General features: G+C 47.5%; 1 long non-coding RNA gene across 2 annotated transcripts; it reads right to left on the bottom strand.

The window, feature by feature from the left end:
- Positions 1-11,238: 11,238 nt before the first annotated feature.
- Positions 11,239-22,274, bottom strand: LOC139604867 (uncharacterized). Of its 2 annotated transcripts, none has more exons than XR_011684130.1 (3): positions 18,927-22,274; positions 16,518-16,591; positions 11,239-13,129 (listed from the first exon to the last, which is right to left on the bottom strand). It is a non-coding gene; the product is annotated as an uncharacterized lncRNA (long non-coding RNA). The 2 variants fall into 2 exon arrangements; XR_011684129.1 differs by having other exon boundaries at positions 16,494-16,591.
- Positions 22,275-22,891: the final 617 nt, after the last annotated feature.

Genomic DNA, 22,891 nt, shown 5'->3' on the forward strand with positions numbered 1-22,891 from the left:
GGCAGAGGCAGCGTGGCGGGGCGGGGCAGCCTTGGAAAAGGCAGAGCCCTGCCATGTGCTGCAAGCTGTCACATTGCTGCTCTCACCCTTCCTTGCTTCACAGTCATCATCATCATCAGAATCCAACAGAGAAACACCTACAACACCAGTACTCAAGCCAAGATCAAACACTAAGTACTGTGCCCCTCGTAAAAGAGGAGACCAAAAACAGCACCCCTTCTGGTGAGAAGATCAAAAGCCAAAGGAGAATGGACTATTGACCCACTAAGCAAAAATGTATTCATTTAATTCAGTATCATCATTTCTGTTACTTTATCCTCTGTATTTAAGTCTCAAATGCTTTTCTATAACTGTTAATTCAGCTTAATAATGTTCATTTTAGTTTCGTAAACCATTAAGTCATATTCCCGAGAATCCCCTTGTTTTAACCAATTTATAAATGGAGGAATTGTGGAGCCTTTCCGTTCTGAGGAGGCTGTAATCTGATCCTAAGACTCTTCCCATGGGACACCTGATAAAACCCCAGCCCCAGGTCTGTGTCCCCTCTCTGCTCTCTGGCCCTCTGGGGCTCTGCTTGGGCTCCTGGGCCTCTGCCTCCTCCCCGCCCCGGCACGGGGTGGGGGGGGAGGGGGGGAAATAAAATGGACTCTTATGCTAAACAACGAAGAGATTTGTCTCGTCTGTTTTCCCTGCCATAGGCTGTGGCCTCCCTGGACAGATCGTCACTGTAGCAACATGCTGCTACAAGATGACTCTATTCTTACCTAACATTTCTCTAACATTAAACAAGGAGTAGATGAAAGCTTTATCAAGTTTGTGGACAGAATTAAGGATACTCTGGAAAAATAGGTAGAGAGCACAGAGGCAAGAAAAGAACTGTTATGCAAGCTTGCTATGAGTAATACTAACGATCGGTATAAAACAATTCTGAGGGCCCTACCCTTGGATACAGAACCTACCATAGAGCAAACGGTGGAAAGCTGTACACGTCATTTGTCCACTGAAAACACAGTGGCCCAAGCAGTTGCTAAGGGTATTGCAGAAGGAGTTTCTGGTGCATTTGCAATAGTGGCTTCCAAAGACCAGGTGCGCTGCTTTCACTGTGGAGGCTTTGGACATTTTATAAAAGACTGCCCAGACATGTCACCTACCCGAAACTCCCTCAACATCTACCAAAAACCCCAAAATCAGCAGCTCTACCAGCAGCATTCAGAAAACGTCCAGCAGAGCCCAGTCAGGCCCCGCACAAAGACAACAAATCAAAAGCCATCCAGACCCAACCACGCATCATCCCAGGAGATTCCAGATCACATGAAGAGGATCCAACACATGGAGCAATAAAGATGGGAACCCGGTGCCAGCTGGTAACTGCTCTGTCCATTGACTTTAATAATAAGGATGTTTATCGTGTTCCCACAGGCAAGCATGGGCCAAAAGGTGGTCCTTTCGACATTTTAATTATAGGTGACACTCTCCATGGCCCAGAGGAAATCTTTGTTGTTCCAGATGTACAAACAGTGCATCCAGGACAAGAAATCTCTGTCCAGCTGTGCTGCACAGACTTACCATTTTATCTTTCATGGGGACCTCAGATGACACAAGCCTTTCTATTCCCAAAGAATCACAGGGAACAGCTTCGTCTCAACCCTACAGCAATGTGGGCACAAGTTGTGGGACCAAGTAAGCCTACCATCGAGTGCGGTCTATCCTGCAGAGGAGAGAAGATCTACCAAGAAGGGATACTGGACACTGGTGGCAATGTGACCATCATCACCTGCTCAGAATGGCCAGCACACTGGGAACTACAACTGGTAGCAGGCATGATTTCAGAGATTGGTGGAGCTACAGTTTCTATGCAAAGCAAGAACAACATCCTCGCCGAAGGGCCTGAAGGCAAGTTGGCAACCATCCACCCATTTGTGGTAAGGGCCCCCATCACCCTTTGGGGCAGGGACGCTCTATCCCAATGGGGAGCTTCCCTACAAATTCCCAGTTGGGATTTCTAATCAGGGCCACTGAGGAGCACGCACTACCAGATACTCCTCTGCTCACCTGGAAATGCCAAGACCCGATCTGGATCAAACAGTGGCCCCTCTCTAAAGTCAAACTGCGTGCACTACAAGCCCTTGTGGAAGAACAGCTTGCCAAAGGCCACATTTGTCAAGACCATCAGCCCTTGGAACTCTCCAGTCTTCGTACTGCAAAAACCTGGAACAGACAGGTGGAGGCTCCTCCACGACCTTCACAAAATCAATGAGATCATCAAGGACATGGGCCCCCTCCAGCCTGGCCTGCCTTCACCATCGATGCTGCCTCGAGACTGGACACTTGCCATCATAGATATTAAAGACTTTCTTCAGCATTCTGCTACACCCCCAGGGCACTCCACAGTTTGCTTTCTCCGTTCCCTCTCTTAACAAAGAGGCTCCACTCAAAAGATATCATTGGTGTTCCTCAAGGACTAAAAAACTCGCCTACTATTTGCCAGTGGTACATTGCTCACATCCTGTCTCCCATTCGGAACCTATTCCCAGATGCAATAATCTACCACTATATGGATCATATCTTGGTTTGTGCATCAGATAAAGCTTACTTGAAAAAAACAGTTAAAAGGACCATTGAAACCATAGTAAAGGCAGGATTTGAGATTCGTGAGGACAAAATACAGTACACCAACCCATGGACTTACCTTGGAGTCCAGATCCGGGAAAGGACCATCGTACCCCAGCAGCTCACCATAAGAGACGACCCAAAAACCCTGAGAGACTTACACAGTCTGTGCGGATCCATCAACTGGGTACGTCCACTGCTAGGAATTACAACAGAGGACCTCGCTCCCCTGTTCAACCTTCTCCGGGGCAACAAAGACCTGGACTCTCCACGCACTCTCACAACAGAAGCTCAAGATGCCATCACCAAGGTCCAAGAAGCCCTGCCTTCACGCCAACCCCATCACTTTGAGCCCAAACTGCCTTTCCAGTTTGTCATTCTGGGAAAAGCACCCTGGTTCTATGGACTGATTTTCCAATCGGATACTCAACTTCAAGACCCTTTGCTAATACTGGAATGGATCTTTACAAACAACCAACCTTCAAAGACAATTACCACCTTCCAAGAAATCATGGGACATCTAATAAAAAAAAAGCCAGAACTCGCCTCCGCTCTCTTGCAGGATGTGAGTTCACATGCATATACTTGCCACTGACTAATAGCCTCTCTGATTTGGCCTTATCATAAAGCAGAGCAATAGGGCTCAGGAGCTCAGTCCCTGAGTAGGGACTGGGTGCCCAAAGCTAGCTTGCTCATGCCAACGCCGCGGGGCTACCATCTAGCAAGCATGGTGATTATCAGCTCTATAGTGATTGCAAGCTCTCAGGATTTCAGCTTTGCTTGCTAGGTAGTGGTGCCCCGGGCTTGAGGCTGCAGCAGATGGAGAGAGAGGAGAAGGAGAAGGTGCAGGCTGTTCCACGGAGATGGCTTTATTTGGGGAGGTCTGTGAAGGGTCTCTGCTCTTCTTCTTTCTCAACTAATGGGGTACAGTATGCTTCTTTTATAGGGTTGGAAAGGATCCAAGCTTGACCAATGGTAAGGGGTTAACCTGACATTGCCTGATAGGGTTACAGAGATAGGTTAAGGGCGGAGGACAGGGAAACAGGAATTTTCTTTTGCTGTTTCAGCATTCCTATTGTTCATATTCTCCATGGTGCTTTTCCTAAATCTATGGGGTTTACTACAACTGACCACTGGGGACCTAGAGCATTTGCTCCAGACCAATGAAAATCTCCAGTTTGCCCTAGATGGTTATACAGGCCAAATTTCCATCCTTATCCCAAAACATAAACTTTTTAATCATGATGCAACCTTTAATCTGACCCCAAAATTAGTCCAAAGTAAAACACCTCTCAGAGTTCCAACCATTTTTACAGACGGCTCAGGGTCATCCCACAAGTCTGTAATGACCTGGAAGGACCCTAAGACCCAAAAACGGGAATCTGACATCCAAATAGTGGAGGGAACTCCACAGATTGCAGAGTTAGCAGCTGTTGTCAGAGCCTTTCAGAAATTTAAAGACGAACCCTTTAATCTGGTCACAGATTCAGCTTATGTTGCTGGTATAGCTATGAGAGCAGAACATGCTCTTCTCAAAGAAGTTTCCAATCCAAAGTTACACCAATTGATTTCCACATTAACACACTTAATCTCCCACAGAAAGCAACCTTACCATATAATGCATGTGAGGTCACACACTGACCTCCCAGGTATTATCACAGAAGGGAACAGGAAAGCGGACACATTGGCCATGGCAATAGAGACTGCTAACATCCCTGACATCTTTGCCCAGGCAAAGTTGTCACACGCATTTTATCATCAAAATGTACCTGCCCTTATCAGAATGTTCAAGCTCTCGAAAGATCAAGGAAAAGCTATTGTTGCCACATGTCCAAACTGTCAAAACTACCAGATATCGTCTATGGGGACGGGAGTCAATCCCCGAGGCCTGAACAGCTGCCAGCTGTGGCAGACAGACGTAGCTCACTTCCCACCTTTTGGAAGGTCAAAATACGTGCACGTATTGGTCAATGCGTTTTCTGGAGCAATATTTACATCAGTGCATCCAGGAGAAACAACACAGCACACCATTAAACACTTCCTCCTTGCCTTTGCTACCTTAGGAGTCCCAAAACAGATCAAAACAGATAATAGACCTGCCTATACCTCTCGTAAGTTAAAAGAGTTCTTCAGTGAGTGGGAAATAGAACAGAAGAAAGGCATACCTACAAATCCCACAGGACAATCAGTTGTAGAAAAGACTCATCAAACCCTCAAAAGAGTCCTCAATCAGCAGCGAAGAGAAACAAAAATCATATCTCCAGTTGAAAGACTTTGCAAGGCTCTCTACATCATCAACTTCCTGAACTGTACAACATCAGAGCCTGACCCCCAATACTTTGCCACTTTACAAATACCACCCAAGCAAAGCTCACTGAGAAACCACCTGTGCTCATGAAGGACCCAGAAACACATCAAATTTCTGGGCCTTTCCAGCTGATTACTTGAGGAAGAGGGCGTGTTCTACTACCATCTGGTCCGAGGTGGTACCCAGGAAAAAACATAAAGCCATACCTAGGCGCTGCAAACACTATTCCCAAAAACACTGACAATAATTCCCCTGAGTCAAACACAAGACCTGCTCAAAACCAGACCAGTTCTACCTGGAGACGAAGGTGTCACTGAATGTCCACATTCAGAAGAAAAGACCGTCCCATCATGTGACAGCAGGCAAAACAGAAAGCTCAACAACATTCTGTCATATCAGTCAAGCCATAAGCATGACACAGCCTGAACACAAATTGTTCTCTGAATTACATGTAATTACCCCTTTTTTACCCTAAGAACCCCTATTATTCCCCTTTCTCAACTCTTACCAAAAACCCCTAACCTTATACCCACTCCCCCATCTTTAGCTTATAAAAAAAAAAAAAAGGGGGGGGGGAAGCAAAGGAGGAAAGGAACAAAGGAACAAAGGAACAAGGGAGAAAACCCTAACCCTCCCCTCCCATCATAAAGATAAAAAATTTTACTTATATTCCCTCTCAGAAGCCTCATTCCTGTCCAAAGATGAAAATTATCTCTGTTGGTTCTGTCCTCAATGCTGCCTGGATGTTCTTCACCGTACCACATGCCTTTGGCTGGATTAGCCCACAGCCCAGCCATAATGTTTGTATAACCTTAGCAAGGACATTAAAACAGGATAACATGTGCTTGTCCATGGGAAGCATTGATAACCCACTTTCCACATGTCTGGTAGGGATTCCCTTCATAGCCAATGACTGGCCTGTCTATAATTCAGAACTCCTCCGATCCACAGGTAAGAGACCCAATGGGGTAGATACTTGGGACAAGTGGACAAAAATGTTGCCCAATGCTCTAGAGGAACCCCAAGAATTGGACCTGTTGGGGTCCTCCAAGACCACATACTGTGTCAAATTTTACTTTAGACATCCAAAGAATAATTGGCCAGAAACTGACCAGACCAAAAACACATACCGAAAAGAGATATCACCCATTAACAAAGCCTGTAACTATCCCAATTGGTGTAATTACACGGCTCGTGTGATCTCTGTGTCCTCTCTCCACCCCAAAGTATTACCCAAGGGAACATTTCTCATTTGTGGTGACCAAGTTTGGGCTGGGATCCCCTCGCAGCTCCAGGGACATCCCTGTAGCCTTGGAAAACTTTCTACTCTCACTCCAAATATCACCTTGCTACATAATTGGAGAAAAAGAAAGTGAATTAAAATGCCACAAAAGATCCTACATGGAATTTGATGAAAATTGTGATTCCAAATTATACTATTGGAATAAGCCAAAAAAAATTGCTGTCTTCCTATTCCTACCATGGGTAGCTGCAGCTAAAGCCCTTGGGGAAATAAATCACCTAGGGTGCTGGCTCAGTAAGCAAGCCAATGCTACATCTGCTGCCCTGAGCGATCTTTTAAAGGAAGAAGAAACCACAAGACATGCATCACTTCAAAATCAAGCAGCAATTGACTTCCTACTGCTTGCCCATGGACACAGCTGCCACGACTTCGAAGGGACGTGCTGCTTCAGTCTCTCTTCACGCTCAGAATCCATTCATGCAAACATCCAGAAACTGAGGGAACTTGTGAAGGACTTAAAAGTAAAAAACAACCCAGACTGGGTCAATGACCTTTTCAGTCAATGAGGATTAACAGGATGGGTTGCATCTTTGGTTAAGGGAATGTTGAGGATTTTCATTGTAATTGTCATTGCATTAGCTATGTTTTCATGCCTTTTCCATTGTTTTAAAAGATCTATTTGGAACGCCTTTTTACTAAATACAGAAAGTGGAGTTGTAACAGCCACAGGGACTGCAAGGCCTCCCTGGCGGTCAGTTGCCTAAGATAAGAAGTGTCTAGTCATGATGACTGGACCTAAGAAGCCCCTCATCCGCCTTCAGACCCTCGTTATCTCTCTGTAAGACCATAGGTCATATTCGCCTTAACCCTTACTATTGGACTGTTTCCCAAAACCCCTATACCCTATATAAACCCCTACTTCTGCGCTGTTCAGCAGAAGAGCTGTCACTGTCACCCTTCGCAGAAGCTGCCAATAAAGACACCTCTGTGGAACCTCATACAACCTTCTCCTCTCTCTCCCTGTGTCTGCCAAGGCACTTAGCAAGCAAAGAGCTGAAATCACTAAAGAGCTGAATTCACCAAAGAGCTGATCTCACTTAAGAGCTGAGCTGCTTGCTAAGATTGCCGGCGGCTGGGAGGGTACCTGAGGGACCTGGTCAGGTTGTGCTTAGTGGGACTTCGCTATTCAGACACCTACGGCAGCCGGAGTCAGACAGACCCCAAAAACCCTCCACCATAATAATGTAGTATTGTGTAATAGAGTGGACTGAGAAGGAGATTGGGTCCAACCAAGTATACTAGCCATAGTGTGAGTTGAAGGAAGAGTAGATATGTAGAGTTTTAAACATCCACATAACTGTCGGAACCCAGGACATTCCTCTGACTGCCCTGGATGACTAGAGTCCCTGGTAAGGGGCTCAGAGACCTTGGCACAGAGTCAAAAACATCTGTGCCTTTGATTTCAGCCCATGGAAAAAATTACCAACTTTGTGTGAGGATTTACAAGCCACAAGAGTTTGAGTAGAATGATAGTTAATTTGTCACAGGGTGAAAAAGTAGAATTTTGGGGATTTAGAATGGGAGTTCAAGAGGCAAGATGGAGGAATCTGGGCATGCCCTGTCCTTCTTCTTCTTCTTCTTCTTCTTCTTGTCTTCCATCTTCTGCTGTGATGGTGAAATTTCTGGATTGGTTTAGAGTAGAGACAGACTGTCTAACATAGGTGATAGGTATTGGGAAATTATTGTAAATAAAGTACACGTAGTTCTTAGTATAAAAAGCTAACACCACCCCAAGGGCGGTCAGTGTGCCTCAACCTGACCTGCTGGACAGATCTCCGCAGGTCAGAGAAAGAATATTATAGATAAAATAACCTTGAAAAGCAGAACTGACGAATCTCGACTTCTTCGGTCACGAGGCTGGGAAAAAAGAGACTTTTTAATACCTTGGGAGCCATTTTGAGCACAGAAACCCAAGATATAACAATTGAAGAACAACTCCAGTACAGCTCAGGGAGAACGGACTTCTCACTGAACAACCCTCCTAGCTCTGGCCTCAGTCCTGAATCTCAAAAGAAAGCTACTCTGCACCCCACTCCATCCAAACAAAAAATCCTGGATTCAAGAAAAACACTGACTTGGGGTATGCTTTGTTTTCCTCCTTCCTTTTGCCACCTCCTACCTTTTTCTCTTTCTCTGTGAACTCTTATTTTTTAATCAAGTGTAACACAGATCAGTCGTTCTCCACTCAAATTTAACAGAAGCAGGGTGCTACTATTCTCGTTCCAGGACCCCACTAGGAGTGCTGGAGCATAAGTCTGTGAGGCTAAACAGTTAAATATTGCCGAGAGGGTAACAGGCAGTAGATGTGATCCATCTCATGTCAAGACTGGCCTGGCCTTTCTTGTTTGTACTTATAGTAGCATGTTTTAACTAATTGTGAGCATAATTAACTGATTAAGTAGTATGAGAAAAGGCAAAAAGGTGAAGAAAATTGTGCCACAATGTCCCACCCATACTCCCCTCTTCTGTCCCCATCCCAGCCGTGTCATAATCCCACAGGGAGAGACCCATGGAGAAGTCGGGGCCAGGAGAGCTCTAAGGGAGTGCTGTGCACGTGTGTGCCAGTGTGCATGGCTCTGTGTGCACACATAGGTGCTGAGGTGCACACATGTGTCAGTGTACATGGCTGTGTGCACGTGTGTTGAATTGCACACTCTCAAGTGTGAGTGGGTTTGTGCACAGCTCTGTGCTTGTGAGTGCGCACAGGCTCTGCAGATGTGAGCATGGCCCTGTGTGGGATATGTGTGTGTTGATGTGTAGGACACTGCACACATTAGTGTGCACAGCTCTGTATGCACATCTGCTGGTGTGCGCAGGTTAGGCATGCACAGCTCCATGTGTGTGTACAAGTGTGTGCTATTAGCAAGTACCCAGGCTCTGTGCAGGTGAGCAGGTGCCTGTTTGTGCACTAGCTCTGCACATGTCCCTAGGTGCACACATGAGCTAACCACACCCAGAGACGTGGCTCCAGAAACATGGCTCTGGATACACAGCTCAGTGCATCTGGCTGCTGTCCCACCTAGGAAAAAAAGACGTGTGTGTCACTACTGAGCTCTGATGGCTAGAGTGGCCCCTGGCTCTCTGTGTACACTCTGTTCTCTTGAAAAGAAGAATTTGCCTCTGTGTTTCCCTTTTATAAGTGTTAAAACAAAGAGAGGCTGCCTGCTCTAGAGAGAAGGGAAATCATAGTCACAGCCAGTCCCTTTGTCCCTTTTCTCTAAGAGAACTGTCTTCTTCATGAGCCCAAGGGCTGAACAGCCTAGCACAGCCTAGCACAGCTGAAGATCCAGCTGGGTACAGGAAGAGCAGGTGGCTGTGGCCAAAAAGATTTTGCTAAACCCAGAAAGTTTTGGAAAATGCTGATGGCAAATCCTAATGTGGTGTTGCCTCCTCTACTCACTGTCCCTGTACTGTTGGGTGAGTAACTGCTGAAGATATTCTCGTGAGAAACGGCTGCTCACTTATAAAGTTTAACAAAAAATACAACAAAAAAACTAAATAAGGAAAAATTACAGCACTTGGAGCCCCCGTGACTATCAGCCACATGCTCATCTACAAAATGGATGCTCTGCCTTTTATATTTTTAGCCCCTCCCAAAGTTTTATGTCAACTCCTTCTCTGCCATCCATTGGTGGAGATTACTTTCTTATATCTTGATTGGAGGTCAGATGTTGTTACCCTGTGCCTCTTGGTAATAAGCTGGCCTTCTCTAAATGCCCTGACTACTGAGGCTATTACAAGGGGGAGGGGAAAGAGGACTATGGGGAGGACATATTACAATAACATCACTATACATTTTAACATCTATATAATATCTATCTGTTAATTGAGCCAACTATTATATTACTCATGTATAACAACCCCCGTTTTCTATAAGTTATATGGTTTGAACAATTAACCCTCATTTTTTTTGATTCTGTTAATTTACTTTTACTTCTCAGAAAAAATAAAAAATAAATTTTTATTAGCATCTGTTGGTGTGGGTGAGGACAGTGGGAATAGGAAAAAGCATCTTAGGTTTTCCTAAGATACAACTATTTGGAAAAATGGGATCACAGAATTCTGGTGTGGCTTTCTTTACTCTCATTTACTGTGTCTATGGGGTTGTTACTCATAGTAGGTGTATCTTAGTGGTGAGTATAGAGGCCAACTCGGTCTTGTCTTTCAGTCTCTGTTGTATTAAGAGACAATTGAGGAATGATAGAGGTCTGCTATGGCTTTCATGTTCCCACCTTACCATGCCTACAGGATTGCTGCCCACAGCAGGGCTATAATCTTCTCGGTGGCGAACACAGGGGCAAACCCAGTCTTGCCCTCTATTTCTTGTTTTACTCTACTTGTTGGTTCTTAAGGAAACCAGACCAATACCTCTTACAGTTTCCTATGTACTTCCCCTCAACAGATGCTTGTAATTCTTATCTATTAAAATAGGACAATTACATTATTAAATTATACCGTTCAAACTCCCTACCTGAAGTGTTAGTTAAAACAATCTTCAATCTAGCTGGTGTAAGCTCAACTTTACTTTTGGACATCTTCGAGTTTCTTTGGGTATGTCTTATTCGGTCTGGATGTTACAGTCTATTCTTTGGGTTCTTTCACTGGGCTTCTAATTCTCTCAACATGAGTCTACTTTTGCTCTGCAGTTCATACAGTCAATTCAGTGGTTAGTAGTACCTGAAAGGGACCTCTCCACTGAGGGGTTAAACTAAAGTACATAGCACTGTCTTATATATTTGACACAAGGGAACTGAGTGGCCTATGAAGTATTACAATCACAGAGAGATTTAGTACCTAGCTTAGTGAAGCAGCGCGGCGAGAGAGAAGAAGGGACAGCCTTCTCGAGCGTCCCGGCAAGCTGGCCAGCACCGCTTGCAGCTTGAGGGGCACTGTCCCACTCTCGGTTTCTGGGACTGCGCCTAAGGAGAGCACCCTGCGTTCTAGCAGTGATGCTTCCTTGCAGGAGGACGAGGCCGCCTCTGGCTACAACTGGCAGGAAATAAGAGAGCGCTCTCCAGTTGGGGCAAGTCCAGGTTTATTGTAGCTCCCAGGGAAGCCAGCAACAGAAGAGGGCAAGGGAAGAGCTAAAGCAACTTATAAAGGGAGAGGGATACAGGGGAGGAGCCCGTTTTCGGGTGAATAGGAGTGCAGGGGGGAGTGGGGTACAGAAAATTGACATAAGGAAAACACCAATAACAACAACTTGGAGGAGGGGCCCCGGCCCCTGAACCAATCACTCCGTGCCCTAGACAGAAGTTTCCAGAGAAAAAGCTGGTGGCAGAGAGTGACTGGCAGGGCACCGGGGAGGGGTTTAGAAAAAGATACATCGATCTCCAGGGAGACCAGGGAGGAACCAGAGTAACTGACAAGTACAGGGAGGGGAGGGAGAACCAGGGCAGAACCATTACAAAACATGGGGGAACAGAACATACCAACACAACACAACATCTCCCCCTTTTTTGTTTAAAAATAAAAAGAAGAACAATGGAAAGCCTAAACCAAAGTGAACTGAATTTGATTGTCATATTCTGAGTCTGGATAAAGTTCACCGAACCAGGGGTGGCTCACAGGGGCTGAGGTCCATTGATCTTCCTCTGCGGCAGGCACATCATCTGACTGTCCATCATCTGAGCTCACCACCTGGTTGATGCTCGGTGTGTGTGTCAACTTGATTAGCAGTCTCTTAATCAGACACCAAATAATCGAAAAAGCAATCAATACGACAACTAAAATCAAAAGAACCAAAAGCACATTCTTTAGAATCGACCCTACCCAGCCAGAAAGGCCCCATCCACTGAAAATGTCCCCCAGCCAGTCTGACGTCTCCTTTTTGATGTCGTGGATTAGCTCTCGCATCTTATTGATGGAACTTCTTGCGTCCTCGGCCTTTGATGATAGATTGAGGCAGCAGAGGCCCTTGAACTCCTCGCATTGATGATTGTGGAGCAGAAGAAGAAAATCAATGCCTGCTCTGTTTTGGAGTGTCGCCTTCCTTGTTATCGCCTCGTCTGATAAGAGGTCCGATAACACGGCTGATGTAAAGTTGGCTTGTTTAGCCACCCAACACTCTAGGTGGGCCAATTCGCCTAGAGCTTTGGCTGCGGATACCCAGGGCAAAAACATGGTGATCGCAATCCCTTTTGGCTTGGACCAATGAATAATTTCGGAGTCACACTCTGGGTCGAGATCTTTAAGATCTCTTTTAGAGCGGGCCGAATTCAGTGTGACATTTTTTGCTTTCCAATTATTAATTTGGGTTATGTTGGGCGTAAACAGCGTCAGCCGTCCCAAAGTACAAGGGCCTCCGATAAGGCGAGAGGGGATGCCTGCCCACACTCGGTCTCCGCAAATTAAGAAAATAGCCCGGGGTAGAGACAGCGGCTTGCCACCAAAGGTGGATGGAGTATATATTTGTGCGACTATCGAGCACCATTGGCTGGCAGTGTATTCTCTTTTAAATTGCCGCACTGATTCGAACCGCTTGTCTCCAGGGACTGGGGAGAACACAAATTGGAAGCAAAAGGAGGCATTGGCGGAGCCGAGCAAATCAAATTTGAGGGGTTCGGAATCTAAAGGGGCCAGCCCTTTGATCCCGTCCCTCCAGGCACCTTTAGGATCAATGGGAGAGTCAATCTTTTTGGGCATGAGGGCAGAAAGAGAGGTATTAAAGGGGGAAGGTAGCTCATTGGGAGGGAGAGGGATCCCCCACAAGGCACGATGATGTTGGGTCCTCTGCTGACACGGTGTTGAGGCATATATGTTCCTGGCCGAGGACTCGTGAGAGTGTCTGCCAGACATTGGCCTTGGGCTGAGGGACGATCCAATGGTCCAAAGGTGGAGTGAGGGACCAGAGGGTTGCTGACAGCAGGATGACCCTGGTTGCAGAAGGAGCCATTCGGTTGGGGTCACTAAAACAATAAAAAGATAAAGTTAAGTAAACAAACTTAAACTTCAGTTCTGCCCTTAAGGGAGGTCAAGGTCTAACATAAAAGGTTTGCGCCTCCTCCTCCAACAGGCCTCCTCAACCTGTGCCACAACTCCGACCTTTTCTGCTCGCTTGGGAAGGAAGGGCCTGACCCACTTGGTACCCATTTCAGACCCGAGGGAGTAGACACGCAAGCGTATCCCCTCCCTCAGGTAACCAGGTCAAATGGCCCCTCTGTCTTCCAGGTCTCTGGATCCTTAACCAGAACCAGACGCCTGGCTTTCAGGCACAGCTGCTCGTGGTGACCAAAGTGCTGTGTGATGGGAGGGTTCAGGTTGTCGAATGAACAATTTAAAAAATTGATTGTAAAGAGTGCTTTGGACAACCGGACGTGAGGGGACTCCACCTTCACTGCCGTACGCTGCTGTTCTAATACTCTCTTCAGGCTCTGGTGGGTCCTCTCAACCACGGCTTGGCCTGTCGGGGAATAGGGGATGCCGATCTTGTGCTCTATTCCCCATTGCTGCAGGAAGCTCCTGAGCTCCCTGGATTTATACGCTGGGCCATTGTCAGTTTTGATGACCTTGGGGATGCCCAGGACAGCGAAAGCCTGAACCAGGTGTTTTTCGACATCAGCTGCCTTTTCCCCTGTGTGGGCAGAAGCATAGACTGCACCAAAGAAAGTATCCACAGAGACATGAACAAAACTCAACCAGCCAAAGGATGGAACGTGAGTCACATCCATCTGCCACACCTCACAACTTGACAACCCTCTGGGGTTGGTGCCAGAGCTGAGGAACGGAAGCTGGTGAGCTTGACATTGTGGGCATGTAGCCACAATCGCCTTGGCCTGTTCTCGAGTAAGTTGAAATTGACGAACAAGGCCAGGGGCGTTCTGATGGAATAGCTGGTGGCTAATCTTTGTTTGGCTGAACACATCTGGGAGTGGGGCCATCTGGACTGGAGCAGCAAGGGCATCAGCTCTCCGATTGCCCTCTGCAATGAACCCCGGCAGGTCGGTGTGTGATCTGACATGCATCACAAAGAAGGGTTGCTCTCAGTGGGAGACTAATGTAACCAATTTTGAGAGCAAGTTAAACAAGGGGATGTTGGACACCTCTTGAAGAACTGCATTTTCCGCCCTGGACACTACACCTGCAACATATGACGAATCTGTAACCAAATTGAATGGTTCGGAGAACCTCTTGAAAGCTCTGATGACTGCGTCCAACTCAGCTACCTGTGGAGAACCCTCCACCTTAGCAACATCAGCCTCCCACCACTGAGTTTGAAGATCCTTCCAAGTCATCACAGACTTGTGGGATGTTCCAGACACGTCAGTGAAAACAGTCAGTGCCTTCAAAGGGGTTTGGCTCTGAACCCTTTTTAATGATAATGAGAATTGGACATCCTGATTAAATAATTTGTGGGCCGGCCGATCAACAGCAATTTGGCCGGTGTAGCTGTCCAGTGCAAATTGTAACATTTCCTTTTCCTCAAGCAGTTCATCAAAGGTTTTCTTTTTGAATTGGCCTGATCGTAATTGAATAGGAATGTGAATGCAGTCAAAATCACAGCCTGCAAGCTCCCTGATCCGCGATCTTGCCTTGCGGATCAGTTCTGCCACCAGCTCCTGTGGCTGCGTCATTCTCTTGGACCAATCAATGGTCACTGAGAAAAACCCACTCTATAATCAAGAGAGGGTCTCTCGAGCCTTGGTCCTTGCCCTTTGGTGACTTGTCCCATTGAAAGATCATACTGTGGAGGTGTGGCAGTTTTCCCAAAACGATGAACTTAAACGGCAGGCCCGGTTGATATCTGTGAGCCTGCCTGGCTGATATGGACTCTTGGATTTTCTCCAGTGCTGTCTGTGCCTCTCGGGTAAGCGACCTAGGAAAACTGAGCTCCTCTCCCCCTTTCAATAAATTGAAAAGAGGGGCTAGGTCGTTGGTTGGAATTCCTAGCCAAGGCCTTACCCAATTCAAAGACCCACACAGCTGGTAGGACATCTGCCAAGGTCTTAACATTAGTTTTCAAAGCCAATTTTTGCGGAACAATGGTTCGCCTGGTAATCTCCAAGCCCAGGTACTTCCAGGGTGGCATCCGCTGAATCTTGTCTTGTTGGAGCTCGAACCCTGCAACAACCAATGCATCGATTGTCAGGTCAAGTGCGTGGGTAAGCATGTCGTCTGTCGGAGCACAAATGAGAATATCGTCCATATAATGGTATATAATTGTGTCTTCCACGGCTGTACGAACTGGGGACAGCAAGGAAGCCACATACCACTGGCAGATAACAGGGCTGTTCTTCATTCTCTGTGGAAGAACACGCCAATGGTAGTGTTTCCTTGGGGCTCCACGGTTGATGGAGGGAACCGAGAAGGAAAAACTGTGGGGTGTCGTCAGGGTGTAGGGGAATTTGAAAAAAGCAATCCTTTATATCTACAACGGCCAAATTCCAATTTTGTGGGAGCATTGTTGGGGACGGCATCCCTGGTTGGAGAGGACCCATATCTTTGATAATGTTGATTTTGCGGAGGTCGTGAAGGAGCCGCCACTTATCCTTATTAGGTTTTGTGATGACAAACACTGGGGCGTTCCAAGGTGACATGGACTCCACCAGGTTTCCTTTAAGTAACTGCTCCTGGATGAGCTCATTGAGCGCCTTCAATTTTTGTTTGTTGAGCGGCCACTGTTCTACCCATACTGGTTCATCTGATTTCCAATTCAGTTTCTGGGTAAGAGCGCTCCTCAGTGACCGCTGCCTGAAAAACCTGGGGAGCCACTGGAAGGTCAATTCTGGCTCCCCACTGGGCAAGGAGGTCTCTCCCCCACAGGGGTTCCGTATAATCCAACACGAATGGGCGTACAGACGCCAATTGCCCATCCGGCCCCTTAATTTTCACAACGCTCTTCAATTGCTTAGCCAATTGTAAGCCCCCGACACCTCGCACGTGACCAGCCATGTCCTGCAATTCCCACTGTGACAGCCATTCCCGAGAGGGAACGACCGTCACATCTGCCCCTGTGTCCAACAGACCTTTAAGCAATTTTTGGTCTCCCCCCCTTGAAAGTTGACAGGTAATTCTGGGTTTGTCCCTCCCCAGCACCTGAGCCCAGGCCACTGTGGGATAGAAATCTATGTGATGTGGAAGGTAGCTCTGAGCTCAAGCCTAATTCGGGCACCGGGATGGCCTGCGCCACCACCTGGCCTTTGGGGAGAAAGAGGGGAGGGCGGACACAGTACAGCCCCATGGAGAACTGCCCCAGGTCAGATGTTAAGAGACCTGGGACGATATTTACCTCAGGAGGTGTAAATTTTGTGTCACCGACGACAACATACTTACAACGTCCGATTTGTTCCCAGTTACCTGGGCGCTCCCGGCACACGGTCACCAGATGGAAATTTGAGTTCCGAAGATGGAGCGGCTCAGTCAGCTGCAACCTGAAAGGTGGAGTTTTAGAAAGAGTGGTAAGGATAGGTTGAGGTCGGACACAATCTAGGCATGTCAAGTTAGGTGTACTAGAGTCAAATCCGGTTGTGGACACAGGCAGGCCTGCTGGTTGGTGTTCTTCCTCTTCCCCCTCCCTGTAAGATGTTATGGGGCCCGCCTTATTTTTATCATCACGCGGGGGGGGTCTGCACTTGGAACCTAGTTTTTTGTCTGTGAATCCCCCCGGAGCCGTTGCCCCTTTTTAAATTCTAAAATCTGAGATCTCAGTGGGCAGTCAGGCATCCAGTGCCCCAGCTTCCCGCAGAGGTGGCACGGGGAAGTTCTCCGTTAGGCCGGTCCAGTGGTGTTGGAGCGTGGGGGTTGGTCAACCGGAGGCAGGGCTGGATTCACAGGTGCAACGTCCATGATGGTGTCAGCAGTCTCTGCAGCAGCAACCCGTCGAGGTGGTGGCCAGTTCTTGGAGTCATTGTCTCCAGGTGTTAGCGAGACCTTGTGCACACACACCTCTAACATGCGCTGCAGAGTTGGAGGAGGGTCCAGAGGCAAACTAAAAATGGCCGCTTTGCAGGCAGCGTTAGCGTTAGGAAAAGCTACCTCCTTAAGAAGTTCCACTCTGGCCCCCTCACTCTGCACCTGCAGATCAATGGCCTTGCAAAGGCGCTTGACAAAGGACACAAACGATTCATCGGCGTGCTGAAAAATCTTAGAATAAGGGACAAGGGGTGCAGCTGACCTCAACCTCAAAAACGCCTTCTCAGCAGCCTTCGCACTCTCTCTCAGTACCTCCGGGAGAAGGAACCTGGCCTGAGAATGTCCGTCGGCCTGGTTCCCCATCCCACACAAATGGTCTATGGAAACAATCTCTCCGTCTAGGTCAACCCCCAGGTGGGGATTGTCCCAGAGGGAGGGTAGGAGCCCCACCACCTCCTTTCTCCATGCCTCCTCCCACATAACAAATTTGGTGGGGTTAAGGAGGCATGAAAAAAGGCGCCGCAGATCGGAGGGGGTAACCTCCGACTCCGTCAACGTGGCCCTCAGGATCCCCCAGAAGTAATCACTCTCCCGGGAGAAGTCCTTCTGGGCCTTGCATAGTTCTTTAATAAGGTGGTGGGGGAAAGGGGTCCACTGGGCCTGGGGTCTTCCCTCCCTCTCAGGGTGGTATGTGACCGGAGCCGCGGTAGGGATGGAAACTGGCTCTGGGTTCTGGGTCTCCACCCCCCTCCTTCCGGGCCCTGAAGCGTGGGAACCGGAACTGGGACAGTGGGAACCAGAAGGAGGGGCGTGGGAACCGGAACTGAGAGGGGAGTGGCCGGAGGACTGGGCGGAGGACTGGGCAGGGATACCAGATGTTATGGTCCCCGCCCCAAGGGGGGAGTCAGAGGGTGGTGCTTCATAAGAGGGAGGAGAAATGGGAGGGACTGACGAGGGAGGGGGGCAGAGGGAAGTTGGGAGGAGTCAGGGGACAGGAAGGGGTTTCTCTGGGACCTGAAAGGATTGTGGGGAGAAGAAGGAAAAAGGGCAGGAGAAGCCATGTGGCTCCCTCCACCTTGAGCTCCATGGGAGCCATCTTGTGGAGGGAGACAAAACCTAACGGAGGGTTTTCTAACAGGGGATTTGCAAACCAGGATAGAGGGAGAAGGAAAGGGATCCCCAAGAGTCTGGCCAGGACTCCTAAGGCAAGGGGATTTGGAGCTTTGAGAGGAGCCAGGGGAATGGTGGACACCCTGCGCCTTGCTGGAGCGAGCTGCTCCTCTCAAAATTCCAGACTTGGGGCAAGCAGGGGAGGGAAAGGGGCTGGGAATGGGGGAACAGGGAGAACTGGGGAACGGTGACTGTTTTCCCAATTTTGAATTTGATTTTAACAATGATCTAATTTGTGATGCCCAATAGGCAATCTTAGTCAAAGAAGACTCCCCCGATCTTATAGAATCCTGCAAATTTTTATGGACAATGTCCCAGAAACCTGGGTTGTAAATTTCATCAGGGGTAATATCAGGAAATTGGGAAAACAGCCACCTAACCAAACGCCTTAACTTTTTTTTGCGAACTTCAACACCCCCCCCCGCAAAGATACTCACAACTTGGTGATAGGCTCTCTTTTGAGTCGCCAAAAATCGTGCACCCATGGTTAAGATTTTAAACGGGGCGACTCAACCCACCCACCGTTGCGGAAAAACACTTAAAGAAAATAAGAAAGAGCCCCCCACCGGCCCCTGTCAGAAAGAGAGGGCTGCGCAGCCATGAGGAGAAAGCCCTTAGCACCACCCACGATGCAAGGGGGACAAAAAGGGTTAAAAAGGCAGGGCGAAACAGAGAGATACTTACAAACCCGGTGGGGACCAAAGAAAATACGGAAGCGGTGGTTCCTGCCATAGGAACGAATCCTCGGGTGAAAGGAGCTGCCGTTCCCGGTCCCCTGGAGCGCCACCCTCCAGAAAGGGGTCTGCTCCCACAGGGGTAGTCTGGCGGCCAAGGAGACTAAAAGTCTCGTCCGCGGGGTCTGGCGATGGCCTCAGGCCCCACGTTGGGCACCAGGAACTGAAGCAGCACGGCGAGAGAGAAGAAGGGACAGCCTTCTCGAGTGTCCCAGCAAGCTGGCCAGCACCGCTTGCAGCTTGGGGGGCACTGTCCCACTCTCGGTTTCTGGGACTGCGCCTAAGGAGAGCACCCTGCGTTCTAGCAGTGATGCTTCCTTGCAGGAGGATGAGGCCGCCTCTGGCGACAACTGGCAGGAAATAAGAGAGCGCTCTCTGGTTGGGGCAAGTCCAGGTTTATTGTAGCTCCCAGGGAAGCCAGCAACAGAAGAGGGAGAGGGAGGAGCTAAAGCAACTTATAAAGGGAGAGGGATACAGGGGAGGAGCCCGTGGCAGGGCACCGGGGAGGGGTTTAGAAAAAGATACACCGATCTCCAGGGAGACCAGGGAGGAACCAGAGTAACTGACAAGTACAGGGAGGGGAGGGAGAACCAGGGCAGAACCATTAAAAAACATGGGGGAACAGAACATACCAACACAACACAACAGCTTAGCATCTTGTTTTGATGGTTGTAGTTTCTAGGGAACGTGGGTTAGAATAGCAGTGGGTCACAGCGATTGTAGATACTCTTGTTTATAGAGATTTAATGGAAACTTAAACATTATTAAATTTGATGGAAATCACTGTATACAACTTTACATAAACTTTTGGCAAACTTATACATAAAGGCAAATTATTTTCCTTATAAGAACAGGGTGTATACAAAGAGCTAGGTAGTGACACACACACATACATATATACACACACATCTGTTTTTCTAGGTGGGCCAACAGTTGGATGGACAGAGCCATGTATCTAGAGCTATGTCTCTGGGTGGGCCCAACCCATGTGTGTACACAGGAAAATGTGCAGAGCTAGTGCACATACACACATGTACCTGCTCACCTGTACAGAGCTCTTGTGTACTATGGTACTTGTTAGCAGCACACACTTGTGTACACTCAACTTGCTACATCAGCACACGTGTTATACAGACACTCACTTATGTAGTCTCTACTGATGCACATGTGCCTACAAGCACAAGACTTGCTTGTACATAGAGTTTGAGCACACCAACGTGTGCAGTGCTATACATAGTAATATATATACGTCTCACACAGAACTATGTTCACACTTGCAGAACTTGTGCATACTCACAAGCACAGAGCTGTGCGCACTGGTTCACACATGTACAGCACTCTTTCAGAGCTCTCCTGGCCCTGATACCCCTGTGGGTCTCTCATGTCATGGTGAGGATAGGGATAGTAGAGGGGAGTGTGGGTGGGACGTTGTGGTACAGTTTAAAGAGTGCCTTCTGTGCCTTTGGGGTTGGAACAGACAGGCCTGTCATCTCTGACTTAAGGAGGGAAAGGTATCTGTGTCATGCATCTAAGCCTTTGACACTTGAGGTCTTCTCTTAACCTGAAAGAGAGGTAGTACTTTGCCAGTGTTCATTAGTGGTACAGGGTTTTGTTGGAGGCTGTTCTTGCTCTTTCCAACACTTGGCAATGTGGTAGGGAAGCAGGAAAAGCTTCAGGGAAGGAAAAGAACACAACAGATGAGTGATGAAGAAGGCATCAAACCACAGGGGAGAGGGGGCTACAAACTACAAAAAGGGTCTGCCAGGAGCCAGCTACACCCTCAACTCTAAAACAGGGGAAGCTACAAACAAAGGGAAAATGTCACTGCACTAGGACTCTGCAAATCTGCAGTGAGACACAAACCAGGAAAATCTCCCATTTCTTTCTCCTCTTCCTTGAGCATTTCTGCCAGAAGGAGGAAGTACATCCACGTGCTGGCAGCTCCTTGACTTTCCTTCTCACTCTGCCACAAGTGCTGACTAATTAATTACACACAAGGTAAGACTTGCCTGCAGCCACTGGAGCAGGAGGCAGCAGGAGACTACACAGCAAATGCCTGGCATGACATGTCCTAGATGCAGATACAGATCTGAAATTGTGTCCATCTCACAGTTTCATGCCATGACCCCCTGAAGCTCTGCTACTCTTAGAGTGTTGGTTCCTGGCTGTGGGAGGAGAGCCTGGAAGGAAAAGCAGAGTGAAGCTTTCAGGACACAGCCCTCAGCTGAAGAAAAACTCTTAGGAGCTGATCAAGAGAGGAAATCACCAGACATGGGCACAGAGCTGGACACAGGGAGTAAAGCAGGGCAGGCAGTCTGGTTTTGGGCATTTCACACTCCCCCTGCCCCACAGAAATAGGGCTGCACCAGTTTGGAATAATGGGAAGGCAGGCACAAAGAGAAAACTACCGTTTTATACTCTCTCAATGCTTATCTAACTTAAAGAGCTTGTGTAGTGCTCCCCAGCAGCCCCAACCATAAGGTGGTCAGTGCCTGAAAGGCAACAGGGGTTTAAACTATGGCAGGAAACGACAGGCACACTCTAGTTTCTAAAACTCACCTGTCAGTGCACTCTTTTGTTGGGAAGGATGAAAGTTTTGACAAGAAAGTCTCACAGATATGTATGCTTAGCAGAAAGATTTTTAAATGTAAAGTCTGATGAAGGAATAGAGATGGAAGCAAGTTTTGATATAGAAGAAAAGAATTGCTGAGCCAGTCTTACTGGATAACCAAGAAGGCAAAGGGTATGTTAGTTAGAAGGGTGTTTTATGACTTAGAGCAAAGGATAAACCCACCTCAAAAAAGAAGATGTTTTTACCAAGCAGAAAGATAGCACAGGCAAACAAGTCAGCAAAGTTGCAAGTAGAAAAAAGGTCTCAGAACTTTCCACTGCAAAAAAACTGAATAACAACTTCTAGCTTAAACTGTAATGTACTAACTTTTAGTGATTAGAGAATAGTAACCTGAATGTGGTAATTATAGTAGTTATGATAGGCTATAGATAATAGTTAAGGTATAGATTGGTTCTAGTGTATTAAGATGATAAGCAAAGAAAAGTATATAATGCATTGTAACCAAAACCAAAGGGTCTCCAGGCCTGCCTGCAGCTGGAGCTGACAGCTGTAGGCACAGGCTCTGTCGCCCATGACCCTGGACTGCTGTAATGTCTTGGATGGAATAAACTGCATTTTGGAGAGCCGCCTGGAGTCCCACATCTCTCATTTAGGCTCGTACACTCTTTCTTAATGTGTTTGGCAACTACCAGATGAAAGCCTAAAGATTAAGGAAAAAGAAAATCCTAGAGGTTTAGCAGCCCAGAGGACAAGAGAAGAGGGGAGAGGATCCTCTTTCTCCTTTTGGGGACTTTTAATTAGCAAACTACAGGTCCTTTCAGTAAGGCTCGCTTTCCTAATTAGCTAGAAGGAGAAAGAAAGCAAACAAGTGAAGAAAGAGGAAGAAAGGAAAGGAAAAAAACCCTTTATTTCTTCCCGAAAAGCAAAACCAAAAAAAAAACCAACCCGCTTGCAATTCAGGGACTTTTGTACTACTGGGTAGGCTCTCCTGCTCGCTGCCATGTTCTGGTTCTCTGCTGCCTCCCGGTTTACTAGTGCACAGCAACTGCTGAAAGCCACTCATGCGGGCCCACAAGACCTCTGCACAACAGACAGCTCTGTGAAAAATGCCAATCACTTGTTTTTAGCATTTACAAAGTTTAATAGTAATAAAATGGTTATAAAAATAGCAATATAATTAGAGTAATAAAAATTTGAACAATTGGGATTAGGACAATACGAGACAATAAAAACAAAGAGTTATGGACAGTCCAGGTACCTCTTTCTGGGCAAAATAAGCCCGAAAAAGGACACCCGTTAACAGAGGATTAACCCTTAAAAACAATAGCCTGTTGCATATTCAT

This window comes from Agelaius tricolor, unplaced genomic scaffold, assembly GCF_023055355.1.
Source record: "Agelaius tricolor isolate 1412-34295 unplaced genomic scaffold, bAgeTri1.0.p SCAF_56, whole genome shotgun sequence".
Taxonomy (NCBI): Eukaryota; Metazoa; Chordata; class Aves; order Passeriformes; family Icteridae; genus Agelaius; species Agelaius tricolor.